This window comes from Tenrec ecaudatus, chromosome 5, assembly GCF_050624435.1.
Source record: "Tenrec ecaudatus isolate mTenEca1 chromosome 5, mTenEca1.hap1, whole genome shotgun sequence".
In the NCBI taxonomy this organism is placed as follows: domain Eukaryota; kingdom Metazoa; phylum Chordata; class Mammalia; order Afrosoricida; family Tenrecidae; genus Tenrec; species Tenrec ecaudatus.
Window position 1 is genome coordinate 13,911,313 of NC_134534.1, and position 15,464 is coordinate 13,926,776.

Here is a 15,464-nt window from a genome sequence, read left to right on the forward strand (position 1 = left end):
TTACTGCTCTTATAACAATCCAGACACCAATTGTATCAAGCACATTTGTACATATGTTGCCATCATGAATTTGAAAACATTTTCTTTCTACTTGAGCCCTTGGTATCAGCCCCTTTTATTTCCCCTCTCCCCCATCCTCCCATCCTTGTGAACCCTTGATAATTTATAAATTACTTTTATTTTCATGTTTTACATAGTCTACTGTCTCCCTTTAAGCACTTTTCTGTTGCTCACCCCAAGGGCGGGGGGGCGGGGGGAGGAAGTATGAGGGAGAGCTCTACATTGATCATTGTGATTGGTTCTCCCTTTCTCCCACTCCTCCCCTCACCTTCCCCTTACCCTCATGGTATCGGTAATGCTACTCTCCGTATTGGTCCTGAGGGGTTTATCTGTTCTGGATTCTGTGTGTCGAGAGCTCTTATGTGTACCAGTGTGCATGCTCTGCGCTAGCCAGATTTGTTAGATAGAACTGGGGTCATGATAGTGTGGTGGGGAGGAAGCTTAAAGAAAACTAGGGGAATGTTGTGTGCTTCATCAGTGCTGTACTGCACACTGACTGGCTCATGCCTTCCTTGTGGCCCTTCTGTGAGGGGATCTCCAATGCTCTAAGATGTACTTTGGGTTTCCATTCCAACCACCCCCGTTTGCATCAAAATGGTTGTTTTTTTGGTGGGCTCTTCTGATGCCTGATACCTGATCCCATCAACACCTCACACAGGCTGGTGTGCTTCTTCCACATGGGCTTTGTTGCTTCCCTGTTAGATGGCCACTTGTTTAACTTCAAGTTGTTAAGACCCCAGATGCTATATCTTGTAAAAGTCGGTCACCGTCAGCTTTCTTCACTACTTTAACTTATTCACCCATTTTGTCTTCAGCCATAATGTCGAGAAGGTGAGCATCACAGAATGCCAGGTTATCAGAACAGAGTGTTCTTGCTTTAGGGAGGACTTGAGTAGAAGCCCAGTGTCTGTCTGCTACCTTGATGCTTAACCTATAAATATATGTACATAGAGCTATTTCCATATCGTTCAATATTTATATATTTACATTTGAACATGCCTATGTTTATACCTCCATAAATTTCTTTTGCCTCCTAGTTATTTCCTCTATTTCCTCTTCTGTGCCTCCTCTCCCACTGTCATTTTTGCGCTTCATTTGGCTCTCAGGAGTTCTTCTCAGCTGCGCTGCACTTGATCGACCCCACCAGGCATTCTATGCCCACCTCGTCGTCAATTTTAGATCTCTTATTCCCTGGTCCCTGGGTTTGTTGACTCCCCGCCCCTTTTCCCCCACTGCCCCCTCTCCCCTGTACCCCTGGAACCATCGGTCCTATTATTTTCTCCTCAGAATTGTTTATCCTGCCTATCTTATACAGATGGACATGAAAAGAAAAAAAGAAAGAAAAACAAAACAAAAACTAGCCTATGAATAGTTTCAGGTCTGTCTGCTGACATGAATATTTTCCAGTCAGGTCTGATGCAGTGCCACGCCCTGATCCCCAAGTCTGAAGTCTATTTTTAAAATTCCTCAGGGACTTTGCTGCTTGGCTCCCCTTGCTCCCTTTGTGTTATGGTGGTGGTGGTGGTGGTAGATGGGGTGATGGGGTGTGTGTCAGACTGGGCACAATTCCTGCACTGTGCCTCCATTGCTTTCCTGTAGCACTGGGGGTCAGTAAGGGGAACATTGTGTCTTGTGGTAAGGCTGACCCTATGGTCCTCTCTGTACATTGGATGTAGCTGGGATAGGGGATGGTCCCTCAGACCTCTCTAGTTCACTACTTCATACCGATATGTTGTCCTCCAGGTTTAGCACCCCAGATTGAGGTCTGGACTCCTTTCTTGTGGAGACATAAACTGTACCCTCCCATGATGGATTAGTGTCCTGTTCCTCCCAATGCCTTCATCTTTCCTCTTCCTTTTCCTTCTTCTTTCCCCCCTCCCCTTTTCCCTCTTTTTATGTTGGTGTTCTGTATGTATCATTGGGCTTGGTCTGTCGCCTGCCTGTGTGCCTGTCCTTCCACTGGTAAATTATGTATTAAATAGTTTTTCTTCTGATCCCACTGTGTTGACTGGACCTACCTCAGTGGACTTATCTTGTACTTTTCCTTTTGTGTCTGCTTAACTTTGTTTAGCATAATTTCCTCCAATTCTTCCCAAGAGACAATGTGCTTCATATGTTCATCCCTGTTTTTTAGCATTGTGTTGTACTCCATTGGGTGTCTGTGCCAGAGTTTTCTAATCCACTCCTCTATCGATGGAAATTTAGTTTGTTTCCAGATCTTTGTGATTGTGAATTGTGTCGCAGTAAATATTGGCGTGTAGATGACTGTCTATTTATTACTTCTTCTGGGTATATGCCCAATAGAGGGATTGCTGGGTCGTAAGGTAACTCAATTTGCATTCACATTAAATATCACCAGTATGTATCTACACGACGGCTAGCAGTGAATTAGAGTCCTATCTTGCCACATCCCCTCCAACATTTGTTGCTTTCTCGTTTTTTGAATGGGCTATCCTCAGGGGCGTTAGGTAGTATCTCACAGTGGTTTTATTTTGCATTTCTCTGATGGCTAATGATTGTGAACATTGTTCATATGTTTATTGGCCATTTGGGTTGCCTCCCTGGTGAAACATCTGTTCAGGTTCTTTGACCATCTCCTCAGAGGGCACTTTGCTCTTTTTCTTGTTGCAGGCTATTAGGGTATTGTATATTTTATTAATAAGCCCTTTGTCTGATGTGTCATTGCTAAAGATCTTCTCCCAGTCTGTGGATTATTGTATTACTCTTGTGGTGAAGTCTTTTGATGCACATAGGTGTTTTATGCTTAGTATATTCCATTTGTCAACTTCAGCTTCTTCTGTGTGTGCATCCTTCCCTATTTCATTTAGCCTATGAAGTCCCTGTGCCAAGGTTATCAAGTTTGTCCCAATTCTTTTACTGATGGCCCTAGTAGTCTGGGGTTTTACTTCGAGGTCTGTGAAGTAAAGTTTGTTCTTGTGCACAGGGTGAGGTTAGGATCTTGCTTCATTTTTTCTGCATGTAGATATCCATTTATTCCAGAACCACTTATTGAAGATGGCATCTGCTTCCCATTTGATGTTTTTCGGACCCTTATTGAAGATCAGTTGTCTATATGCTTCTGGTTTTATTTCTGGGTTTTCTGTTATTTTCCATTAGTTTTCTTTTCTGTCATTATACCAGCACCATGCTGTTTTGACCATTGTAGCTGTGAAGTTTGATTTAAAGTCGCCTAAAGCGAGCCCTCTGACTTTGCTTTCCTCTTGAGGAGTTCTCTGCTACTTCTGGGCTTCTCTCTCTTCCCATGAATTTGGTAGTTAGTTTTTCCATTTCTTAGAAGAAAGTTGTTGGTATTTATATCAGTATAGCGTTAAACTTATATAGTGCCTTAATTAGGATTGACATCTTTATTATATTGAGTCATCCAATCCATGAGCATGGGATATTCTTCCATTTATGAAGGCCATTTTTGGTTTCTTGTAGTAGGGTTTTGGAGGCTTCTCATACAAATATATATATATATATTATATATATTTGGCAAGAGAGGTATATCCCTAGGTATTTCCATTTTTACTTGGCTATTGTGAATATCGTGAAGGGCACTGCCTTCTTGATCTCCTCTTCTGTGGTCTTCCAATGTATATCACAATCCAATAGACTTCTGTTTGTTGATCTTGTTATCTAGCCACTCTTCCAAATTCCTCTATTGCTGTCAGCACTCCTGTTGTAGAGCTTTGGGGTTTTTCAATGTATAGAATCGTGTCATCTACAAATAATGATAGTTTCACCTCTTCCTTTCCAACATGAATGCTTCTAATGTCCTTTCATCACCTTATGTTGTCAGCTAGGACCTCCTGTACGATGTTCAATAGAAGTGGGGACAAGGGGTCCCCTTCTCTGGTCCCCTTTTTCAGTGGAATTATTTTCATCTTTTCTTGATTGACAATGACATTGGCTATTGTTTTTTCATAGACAGCTTGTATAAACTTGAATAATTCCCCTTCTGTTCCTATCTTCTTGAGTGTCTTAATTAGGAATAGGTGCTAGATGCTGTCAAATGCTCTTTCTGCATCTATTGCTAGTATCATGGGGTTCTTATTCATTTTCTTCTTAATGTGATGGATGATGTTGATGGACTTTCACATGTTGAACCATCCCTGCATCCCTGGAATGAATCCCCCTGGTCATTATGAATGATATGTTTACTATATTTTTATATTCTATTGATAAATAATTTGTTAAAGATTTTTGCATCAATGTGCATTAAGATGTCGGTCTGTAATTTTCTATTCTTGTGGGATCCCTGCTTAGTTTGGGTATCAGTGTTATACCAACTTCATAGAATGAGTTTAGGAGTTTGCTGCCTTGTTGTATGTTCTGGACTAGTTTGTGTAGGATCAGTGTCAGCTCTTCTCTGAATGCTTGGTAGGATTCTCCTGTGAAGCCATCTGGCCTGGGAATTTTTCTCATCATAAAAGGCAGAGACGTGACCCAAGAAACACAGTCTACTAGATGTGGTCTTTCTGGGATCTGAATTAGGAGTTAGTGCAGAAGTAATACAGGAAGGAGTTAGCATTCTCATTCATATATGGATTGGTTCTTGGATCCTGTAGAACGTCCTAAATCCTTCCAACCCAGTTCTCCAATCTATTAATTACTCCTAGAAGGCCCCTTCCTCCTCATGTTAGGCTTCAATGCAATTCTCTTCAGCCTAAGGATACCAGAGAAAACATTCCTGATCTGCATTTAAAACACCCCAGGCATGACATGAACCCTGGAGTCAAGATTTTTACAAATACAAGAATCATCTACTCAGTTTATCACATACTCCAACCTTTGTCTTATGGAAGAAACATACTTTTTAAAATGTATTCAAACACTGCACCAAACCCTCTTACACTGCTGGTGTAACTGTAAAACAGGGCAACTACTATGGAAAGCAGCAAGGCACCTCCTCAAAGAGCTGGAAATAGGGATTCCATGTAATCCAGCAATCCTTCTACTTAGTACACATCCCAGAGAAATGAGAGCTGTCACACCAATAGATGAACACACACCCATGTTCATTGCAGCACTACTCACAATAGCAAATAGATGGAAACTGTGCAAGTGCCACCAGTAGAAAATTGATAAATGAAGACAAATATGGTGGAATACTATGCAATATTAAATAAGAATGAATTTGCAAAATACCTCGTAACATGATTTAACCTGAAGAGTCTTATACTGAGGACAATTTGTCAGCTGCAAAAAGGCAAATAATGTAGGACAACAGTGTTGAAAAATGTCCAGAATATGTTTTCAGACTAAAATAAATATTTTTGATGATAACCAAAGATTGGAGGGGAAAGAGGGAGAGGAAGTTATGAGCTCGAGGGTAGAGATGCATTAACTCAGGTGAAGTAGAAGTCAGTATATAGCAAGTGGGAGGTTGGCAAAAATGATGAGGCAGGAGAAGACACCGGAAAGTTGGTAAGTGTTAAAGGCAACAGAGGTGAATACTGCTTTATACACAGCTTTGAAATAGCAGGAAACTACAAGTAGATGCTTGTCTTGACATATAGGCTTAATAGGTGTGAGGTGGACAGTGAAAGTATATGTTTATAAAAAACAGAGATATTGGTATATGTGTATTTACCTTCATTGCAAGTGTACCCAGGAATGGGGTGGAGCATACAGGCAGCAAAGTTATCAAAACTTCTTACAAATAGTCAAATACTTTAAGGGAATGAATTTCTGGGCCTGAGGTATTAAGACCATAGTCTTGGGGGACACCATTGTCAATTGGCATGGCATATCTCACAAAAACTCTGTTCTACATACTGCTTTGTGCATAGTGAATGGGGTCTCAAAAACCCATGAACAGCCATCTACAGTGGTCTTTCCCCACCTAAAGGACGGAAGAATGATTAAAATATAAAGGCAAATGGAAACAATTTGTCCAAGGGATTAATAGGGCATGCAAACCTCTATCTCCACAACTCTGAGATCAAAAGAACAAGATGGTGCTTGGCTATCATTGCCAACTACTTTGAAAAGGAATTCAGCAAAAGGTGCTGGACTGAGTGAGAGAAAAATGTGGAACAAAACTCAAAATCATAACACAGATGAGGCTTTAGGTCAGATAGACCATGGAGGGATCACCAAGGGTCTGGAACTAAACTCACCCCAGTGTTGGAATAATCAACCACTTCAGGTCAAAAGGGCAGTATTTACCAAGAATCAATTACAGGGGATTCTGAAAGAAGGAGAAATGTGAAAAGAAAACACACAAGAGGAAATCGATAAATGATGATCTATTGAGAGGATTGTAATGGATAGCTTGAAAGAATACATATATGAATTGTTGAACCTAAGACTGATGCTCTGCTCAGTAAATCTTCACCGAATTCAAAATAAAATGTCATAAAAAGAAAAGGTACTCTAAGCATTTGATGAATGTGCGGAATATTCCCTCTTTTGGAGGAATGAATACTTAAGGCAGCCACTCTTTCACTGTTGAGTAGAAACTCAAGCTGTTAGACAATTGTCCTTTACACTTAATCCAAAATATGCACCCCTATTCTTTCACCCTCTTTACCTGACATCCACAACGCAGATGCATTCTAGGCAGACTCTTCTTTGGATCAGTTGGAGAGGAAGGCTTCATAGATGGACAACCTACTCAAAAGGCCTCTAGTAGTACTCCTGGATGGGCTGCCACCAGCCTCTGCCTCAGACGAGCATCAGGTGATTGAGAGCATTGCACTGGGAATTTCCTACAGGCCTGACACACAAATTCAACAATAAAATTCTATTTCCTTAAATTCGGCCGGTGTCAGTGCAAAAGAGAATCTTGAGGTTTTACCTTTGGTGATGCTATCAGCGCCGCACATTCACGCATTATCTTCATTCATGAATTTATTCATTCAATAAATATTTATTGGACATATATGCCAGGCGCAAACAGAGTGCTATGAGCCTCGGGGCATAAAATAATCTATCAGACTTGGCCATCTAACATCTAGATGAAAAAATAAGATCTCAAACATCTAGTTACTTAGTATATACAGAGTCAGTGCCCAAACAATTGAGTTTTTGTTGTTTTGATTTATTGCTTGTTTTTTCCCCCTCCTTCTAAATACTTGCTGCTATGTAGACACACGTAGTAAAGATGCAATTTTAGACATGCCTTCTCTGGGACAACATTCAAAATGCAGAAATGTCACACTCGTTTTTTAAAATCACACAAAGATACTCCCTCGTTCTTGGAAGAATTTCTGTGACTGGCCAATAAGAATTAGTGATTCTTCCTCAGGGCTGAATCTTTATTTTTCCTGTGCTGAAGTGAAATTTGAGGATATACATAAAAAAATAAATTTATAGCTACCGCCAAAGATAGCAGAAACTCACTTCAACACAGCAAAGTTCAAGGGGAGCAAGAAGAGTGGGGAGAGAAAATTTAGTTGTTTATATTAATGCTTCATGAATGATCCTATGTCACACACCTACTTACTTCCTGCACATGCACCCACCCCCCAGATGGATTATAATGGCAGGGTCTTTCAAAGCCATGGATGCTAAGACTGAGATGAGAGTACAGATGATGGAAGATGCTCATAGGAGCAGCTAGTCTCTTTTTAAATCTTGAGCTATATAATAATATCTAGTGTCAAACTTTAAATAATCTTTTAAAAAAAGAAAAAATGGGGGGGGTTAAAAAATTCTTAAAATTTTGTTCTGCTAATTTATATATATGAAAAACAAAATTTGCCTTTTTCACAATTTAAGTACACAACTCGGGGATAATAATTAATTCAAGGTGCTGTACAACCATCAAGTTTGTGGTTCCCCAACAAAAGGAAACCAAAACACACTCCTTGACATGTAATTATTTCTGCAACTTTTTATTCAGAACCAAAATGTGGACAAATGGAGGGAAATGGTGTGATTTTCGAGTATGCTTAGTCCCCAAATTATGAATGGGTTGTGTTCCAAAAGTTCATTCATACGTATGCCATCTCCTATGTTCCAAACACTGAACAGATGCTAATTTCTGGGTGCCTTCCAGTTTAAAGTGGCATATGGCATCTTATCATCTCCTGGTATAGATCCGTTCACTCTCTCTGCTCATGAAGTCAGTGCGCGAGGCAGAAGCGCACCCCTTGAAGTGAAGCACTGAACCCCTTTCTTTCCCCAGGTTCCCAGTAGCAATCTTAATCATGTCAAGATAATGGAATCGTTGGCAATAAGAAAGTATTTAGCAAACAGTTTGACTCCTGTTCCAAACACTCCTCAGAGAAGGTTAGAAGACAAAGCCTGCTTCTCACCCTGGCGTATTGACTGTTTCCAGGACTTCTAGGGTAGGTTCCTCAGTTTATGGCTTATTGGGTAACTACTGGGTGTTCCTGGGTCACTCTGAGCAAGGGGTGTCACTGGCTGTGAAGGTCAGTAACATCTCCCAGACATTCACTAAGTCTCTTCTTACATTCCTGATCTTTGTGCACAAGGTGCTCAACTTAATCCACCAACTCATGTCTCCACCACTCCTCACAGTGACCTTCTCGGTAACAAAACAAAAGACGGCCTGGTCCTGCGCCCTGCTCACAGCCATCGCTCTCTTAGAGTTGTTGTTGCAGTCGCTGTGTCGATCCTTCTTGTCCAGGGACTTCTTCCAGGAACAGGTCCCTCCTGCTTACATGCTCAAAGCATGCAAGGCAACGTCTTGCCATCCTTTCTTCTAAGGAGCCTTCTGGCTGTTTTCCTTCCAAGCGAGGGCTCAAGCTTGACGTCTTAATTGACGCCGTTTTTTTTCTCTGGTTCCCATTCTATTGCACCCCAGTAAGCAATTGTTCAGTGAAGGAATGGCACTCTATTAGTGTTAATGTGAGAGGACACAGTCTCTATTAAAGCCCAGCTTTCCAGCTCTTTCATCCGACTTCAGAGACGGTTTTCTGTGGGAGGGAGTGGGCTGTGCAGATTAGCACCCTGGCACTGTGCTTCTGAGACGAAGGAGACTTTCCTTGGATTAATGCACTGCAGGAGGAAAAAATAATAGTAATGGTGAGCTGCACAGCATATGCTCCTAATGGTTTGATAACGGACCCCAAGGGGCACGGTGAAGAAGATGCGTGGGGACAGGATTCCTTTTTTATGAAGCTTAGCAGGGGTGGGTGCGGGGAGGGATAAGATATTCATTTCCATAGATAAACAAGCCAAAGGAAATGAACATCTGCTGGGAAGGGCTTCTCCAACATGTAGCAGATGTGTTTCAACAACAAAGCACATCCTAGCAGCATTTCAGGATTTAATTATTTAGCGATTCCATTGAGCTGAAGAGCAAGGGGGTAGCTGGGGTTGAGGCAGCATATTGTAAATTTTCTGAGCCTGGAAATTCCATTCCAATTGTCGTGCAAGCCTCCACGAGCCCATGCGTCTCTGAGAACAGATGCTGACTGCTTTTTCACGCACAGGCCCCAACTCCATTTTTCCCCATTCCACCACGTGCGTGGGGAATGCTGTTCTAAATCATCTTCCCGTTTCCACCCCGCCCTGCTTCTATTAATGCACCCCTGTTTGTGAACGGCCTTCCATGGGTCTCAATGCCTTCTGTCTTGGCCACAGTTGGGACAATTGTCCATACAGTTCTCTTTCTCAGTATATGTGCTGCCGAAGCGAGCCCGCGGCCCTTTCTTAACTGCAAGGCTGGTCTCTAGATTCGTGAAAGGATTGAACACGGGGGTCTTGGCCGAGAGATTCTGGAACATTTCATTTACAAACAAAAGAGAACTCATGAAACAAAGCCTTCTTGTTGTCGGGAGCTCTCCAGTTGTTTCAGCTACTGATAGCCCCATACAGGACACAATACAGGACCAATTTTGTCCTTTCTTATGTGCGGACCTGCTGAGTGGGTTCAGGCGGTCAACTTTTCCATTAACAGTCAAGCAATTTAACCACTGTGCCACCAAGGTTCCTGACAGGAAAAGCCAACCCCACACACCCACGGCCATTGGAGTCAATTCCAAGTTAATTCTGATTCATAGCAACCTTAGGCAGCAGGGGTGGGGAATGTGGGGCCCATGAGCCTCCAAGGACCTATAGGATCATCAATACCAGCTAGCATCACACACCTCACCAAAGAGAAGCGGTTCTAGCCATTATAACAGGGGAGAGTTAATGAATGTTTGACCAAATACAGCAGGCTAAATTTTAAGTTGATCATTCTGTGTGGCCCATTAATGATGTTATCCATGTCCAAATGGCTCTTGGCAGAAAAATGCTAAGCCACCTATATGATGTGTTCCAAAGATGGCAAATGTACGGTGCACACAGCCTCGTCTTTCTCCAGAGGAGTGGTTGGTGGGATTGAACCACCCTCATGGATAGCCGCCACTGTCTCACCCACAGGGCTCATTACGGAAAAGGCCAAAGAAATCAAATAAAACCCCAGAGGGCCTTGCCTATAAATTAAACTTTAGGCTCAGACAGTCAAGAATACTTCTGAATCATGGGCAGATCAAGGCCAGACTCCAGTTTGGTTCCTCAGTGTATTCCTCTAGAATGATACAGGGGTATTTCAGGAAGGAAGCCTGCAGCCTGCAATACTCTGTGCCCCATGCTAAGAAAGCATTTCAAACGACAGCACAGTCTGGTTACAGGGGCTCGGAGCAGCCAGAACAAACTACTCTGGGACCCTGGAAAGGCCCTTCAGTGACCAGAGGAGAAGAGGCGAGGATTTGTAACACAGTGTAAAAGCTCACCCAATGATCTTGCTACCTTGCTAGACTCTGCTCCTCTGTAACCTTCACTCTAGCCCATCCGTGTCCTTCGGCAACTGTCTCCTATTTCTGTAATTTCTCCTGTGTGTTTTTTTTGTTTAGGATAACCTATTCTTTCTTGATTAGATGGTAAGCTCCTGTAGATCTTTCCTGCTCATCTTTCTACCCACTCTTCCTCAGGAATAATACCTGCAATTAGTTTCCACATGACAAGAAATGTGCTTTCCAGTTTTAGCAGTTGCCCTTATTCTGAATCCTTTCCCCCAATAGAATATAACCTTTTGAGGTTGTAGGCGCAGAACATAAAGGCTTTGAATGAATGACTGAGGAGTCAGTCTTGCAAGAGTCCAGAGTGTCGAAGCTACACACCACGATGGTAGGGTGGGATAGGCGAGGATAGGCAGAGACATGTCCACCCTTATTATCACCAGAGGAACAGCTGTGGACCAGATGTCATGATGGTTTTGAATAGGAACAGTACTCAATGCTCCTCTCCTTTTATTTTAGTTCTATTTTTTAGCCTATATTGTAGTCATGATGCTTTTAAATTGCAAGTGACAGAAAACCTACCTCATCCTTAAGATTATCTTATGGTACTCAGGCACCATCTAGACCCACTCACCAACTGAATCAGACTCTCAAGGTCTTGGAAAGGGTGGTCTTAATGGAGTAAAATGGGTCGCGGGGTGGTTGGCACAAGCAGTGAATGATGAGCTGCTAATCTGAAGGTTAGCAGTTCTAACCCATGCAGAGACTCTTCAAAAGAAAGGTTTGGTTGGATTAACGATGTCCAGAAACATGATAACTAAGAAAATCCTTTTGGGGTGATCTACTCTGACCCACATGGAGTTCCAAGGATAATGTGTTACTCTGGATAGACTAGAGAAACAAATCCATAAACACGCATATGTGTATAAGAAAGAGTTTTATATACAAGAGGAATTGAAGATTGAGAAAACATCCCAACCCAGTCCAGTCCAAGGCCATAAGTCTGCTATTAGCCCATACGTTTGGTCCCAATCTACAAAGACCTCTTCAGACTCATGAAACACATGCAATGAAGCCAAATGCAGGACAATCACAAGCCAGTGGGTAGAAAGTCTTTGGATTCAGTGGCGTTATAAGCCTCTCAGTGCTGGCATGGGTCTTTCTGTGGCTTCTCCGGCTTCCAAGGTCTGTTTGTGTCCATGTGACTTGTCTTCTGTAATGTCCCTCAGGGGGTAGCAGAGAGAGAAGTGTCTTCTGCCTCCAAGAAGGAAGTACTAGATTTCCCAGAATTCTCAGGAGAAGGCCATGCCCACACAGAAGTTTCATTGGCTATCTCCAGATTGACAGCCTGGACTCCACCCCTACTCGCTTAATCCTTACATTGACACCAGATTAAGTGACTACCAACAGCAACTTGACAGCAATGGGTAGTTTGGGGTTGGGATTTTTTTGGCGGGCATGAGATTTAACAAGATCACATAGGGGACATGGGACAGTGTTTCACGATGGCGTGATGAATTCCTGGCTGCACTATATCGTCCCTGGGTGAGTTTGAACCACCAACCTTTTGGGTAGCAAGCAGCCATGCTAACCAAGTGCATCAAGAGATGATTAATTACACAGTGTAGCCATGACTTTAGCTAAAACAAGAAGCCTCTCTTTTTGAGGTGTCGTTTTGTCTGGGAAAGCATGTCACCTCCCACAGCACACACATCATCAACTTTTCAGGCTTATCCTAAAAAGTGTGTGCGTGTGTGCGTGTGCGCACGTGTGCGCTCACTCATGTCTATGTGTATATCAGGAGCAAAGCCTACAAAGCTATCTAACTCCTCAAAGCGACTTAAAAAGCCTTGTGTTCCAGATTCCAGCAGCGCCTACCCACCCCATCCACCTGAGAATGAAGTGTGCTTCATTTATGTGGGGCATCTCTCAGGCTTTAGAAGCACTCTCTGAAAGGCAACACTTCACCCACAGCGATAGGAATCCGTCAACATTAATGGAAATGTTCATTTCTCCCAATGCTGAGGGCTTCCGGGGGGATTAATTGTTTAATATTCACAAAGGACTTTGATGATGAAAAGACCTGCAAAAAGGCTGAAAATGAACACTCGCTTTATTTGCTTTCCTCATCCTGTGGTTGAATCTGCAGGGCCACCGTGTCTTTGAAGCCGCTCCAAGATGGTAACAATGATCAGCTCCCTCAGTGTGGGGAGAACACAGTGAGCGGGGAGGAATGAGTTCACCTCAGCTGTGCTTCCAGTAACAGCCAAAGCAAGGACTTGGGTACCAAGCAGAGCTTTGACTCCACCACCTGCCTGCTGTGTGGCCTTGGGCAAAGTACTTACCCTCTCTGAAGTCCTGCTTCTTCTGCTGGGAAACGAGGATCGTTATCTCTGCATGGTTACTGTCAAATGAGAGGCGATTGAAAGGACCATGAGCAGTTCCTGGCACCTGGCTGACACTTGTGTAATTATAGCTATCACTGCCATTGACAACATTAGAGGTATTATAATGAAAAAACTGCCTGCGTTTGACGATGCAAAACCTGACATCAATTCCCTTAAATTTAATTTTTAAGTGGAGAAAAAGAGCGAGAGAGAGGGAGAGAATGTTAGTGTGTTTAATAGAGGAATTTGATATGATTTATTTATTCTAGGTTAAATAACTTTGAGTAGCTATTTATTTCATCATTGCTTTATTTTTCTACTGTAATACCCCAGACACTTTATTCAACAGAGCTCTGTTATCAGCACTGATTCACACTGTCACCGCCATCTTTAATGTTTGCCGCAGTGTTTCTCCGAGTTGAGGCGGACTTCTGTGGCTCACAGGAGAAGCTCTGCGGACAGGAAGGCTCTTGCCCATAGTGACCCTGAGCTGTATGATGTAAGATGGGGAGAGACACTTGAGTTTACACTAAACTCTGCCCCTCCTTCTGAGGAGCGGCACCAGGGATCACCTTCCTGCTCTTTCTAATCTGGAGCACCTCAAGCACGCAAGGTTGGCACGGAGTTGCCAGGAAAGGGATGGAGAACTGTGTTCTCTGCCCTGAATTCTACTTGGATTCAATGCAGGTGGGAACTCATTGATTGACATTTCCAAACCTTTATCTGAGATCCCCATGACGATGGAGTTGTTTTCTATATAAACCACAGGGATTAGGGCTCAGATCTTCCCAATGGCCTTCATACCAACCTATGAGCATTTGAGTTCGGCATCTTGTAGGTATGTTAAACTACACTACCATGGAAGGAAAAAAAAATGATAACCTCCAATCGGTCAACTCTCCCATATTGGAAAAAGAGAGGAGACCTGATTGCATTGTGGTTAAACCCTTGTTTAACTCACTGTAGGAGAATGATATGACCGACGTTTCCTATAAAGATGTGCAGTGTAGGGAGCACTCTGGGGCTACTCTCCTCAATTTTACTCTATTCCATAAGGCACTCAAAATACACAGTAACCTTCAGTGCTGTCCTCTGAAATAAATTCTTCTGGGGGGAGGGGCTGTTGTCCATGTAGTTGGGATTGGGGTCAACCCCTTAGACCTCTCCACTGGTTCCCTGTTCCATGCCAGTATGTTGCATTCACATCTTGGAGCACTGGGTTGAAGTCTGGTTCCTTTTTCCATCCTGGGTAGATGATCCCTTCAGGACCAGTGCCGAGAGTGGCAATACGGGAGGTTGGTGGGAGAGGGAGGGGGAAAGGGGGAACCGATTACAAGGATCTACATGTGACCTCCTCCCTGGGGGATGGACAACAAAAAAGTGGGTGAAGGGTGACATCAGACAGTGTAAGATATGACAAAATAATAATTTATAAGTTATCAAGGGTTCATAAGGGAGGGGGAGGAGGGAGGGATGGTGGGAAATGAGGAGCAGATGTCAAGGGCTTAAGTGGAGAGCAAATGTTTTGAGAATGATGAGGGCAATGAATGTACAAATGTGCTCTACACAATTGATGTATGGATGGATTGTAATAAAAGTTGCATGAGCCCCCCAATAAAATGATTACAAAAATACACAGTAACCACAATAATCCCAATAATCATGAAGAAGGCCCCAAGCTAGACGTCATTTTGTTCCATTTGACATGGGGTCACGGTGGGTCAGAGTCAACCTGACAACAGCTAACAACCAGAGCCATAGTCCCCAAGTCTACAGTGAATGCCGCCATCTTCTCTCAGAGCGGGCACCTTGATATCTTCACACTTGCAATGCCAGCACGTGATGTCTGAGAGGCTGTGGCTGTGCTAGGGTTCTTTCTACGTCAGAGTGGACCGAGAATTAAGTCAAGGATTTCTCTTTGGCCTCCTTCACACATCCTTATGTACAGAAAGGGAGACAATAAAGGGAGCCTGAGAAGATATGGTCTCTTGGCTGCTTACAAAGCCTCTAAGGAAAAGTCTCCCTGCCAGAGTCATGGTAAGACAAGCTTAAAGGACCACAGTATTGGTGGGTTGGGGGTGGGGAGAGGGGGAGGAAGGGGAATCCTCATCCAGGAAATATATTAATAATGAATGGATCACCCCCCAAAAACCTACCTAAGTGTTGATGACTCAGGAGAAGAGAAGTTTCCATTAGGAGGCCAAAGACTTGAGTTTGAGCAGGACTGTTAGCAATAATTAGCTCTGTGATGTTCGGGAATGCAATTAAACTTTGCTGACCTTGGATTTTTCATCTTTAATTGAGACAGCTCCCC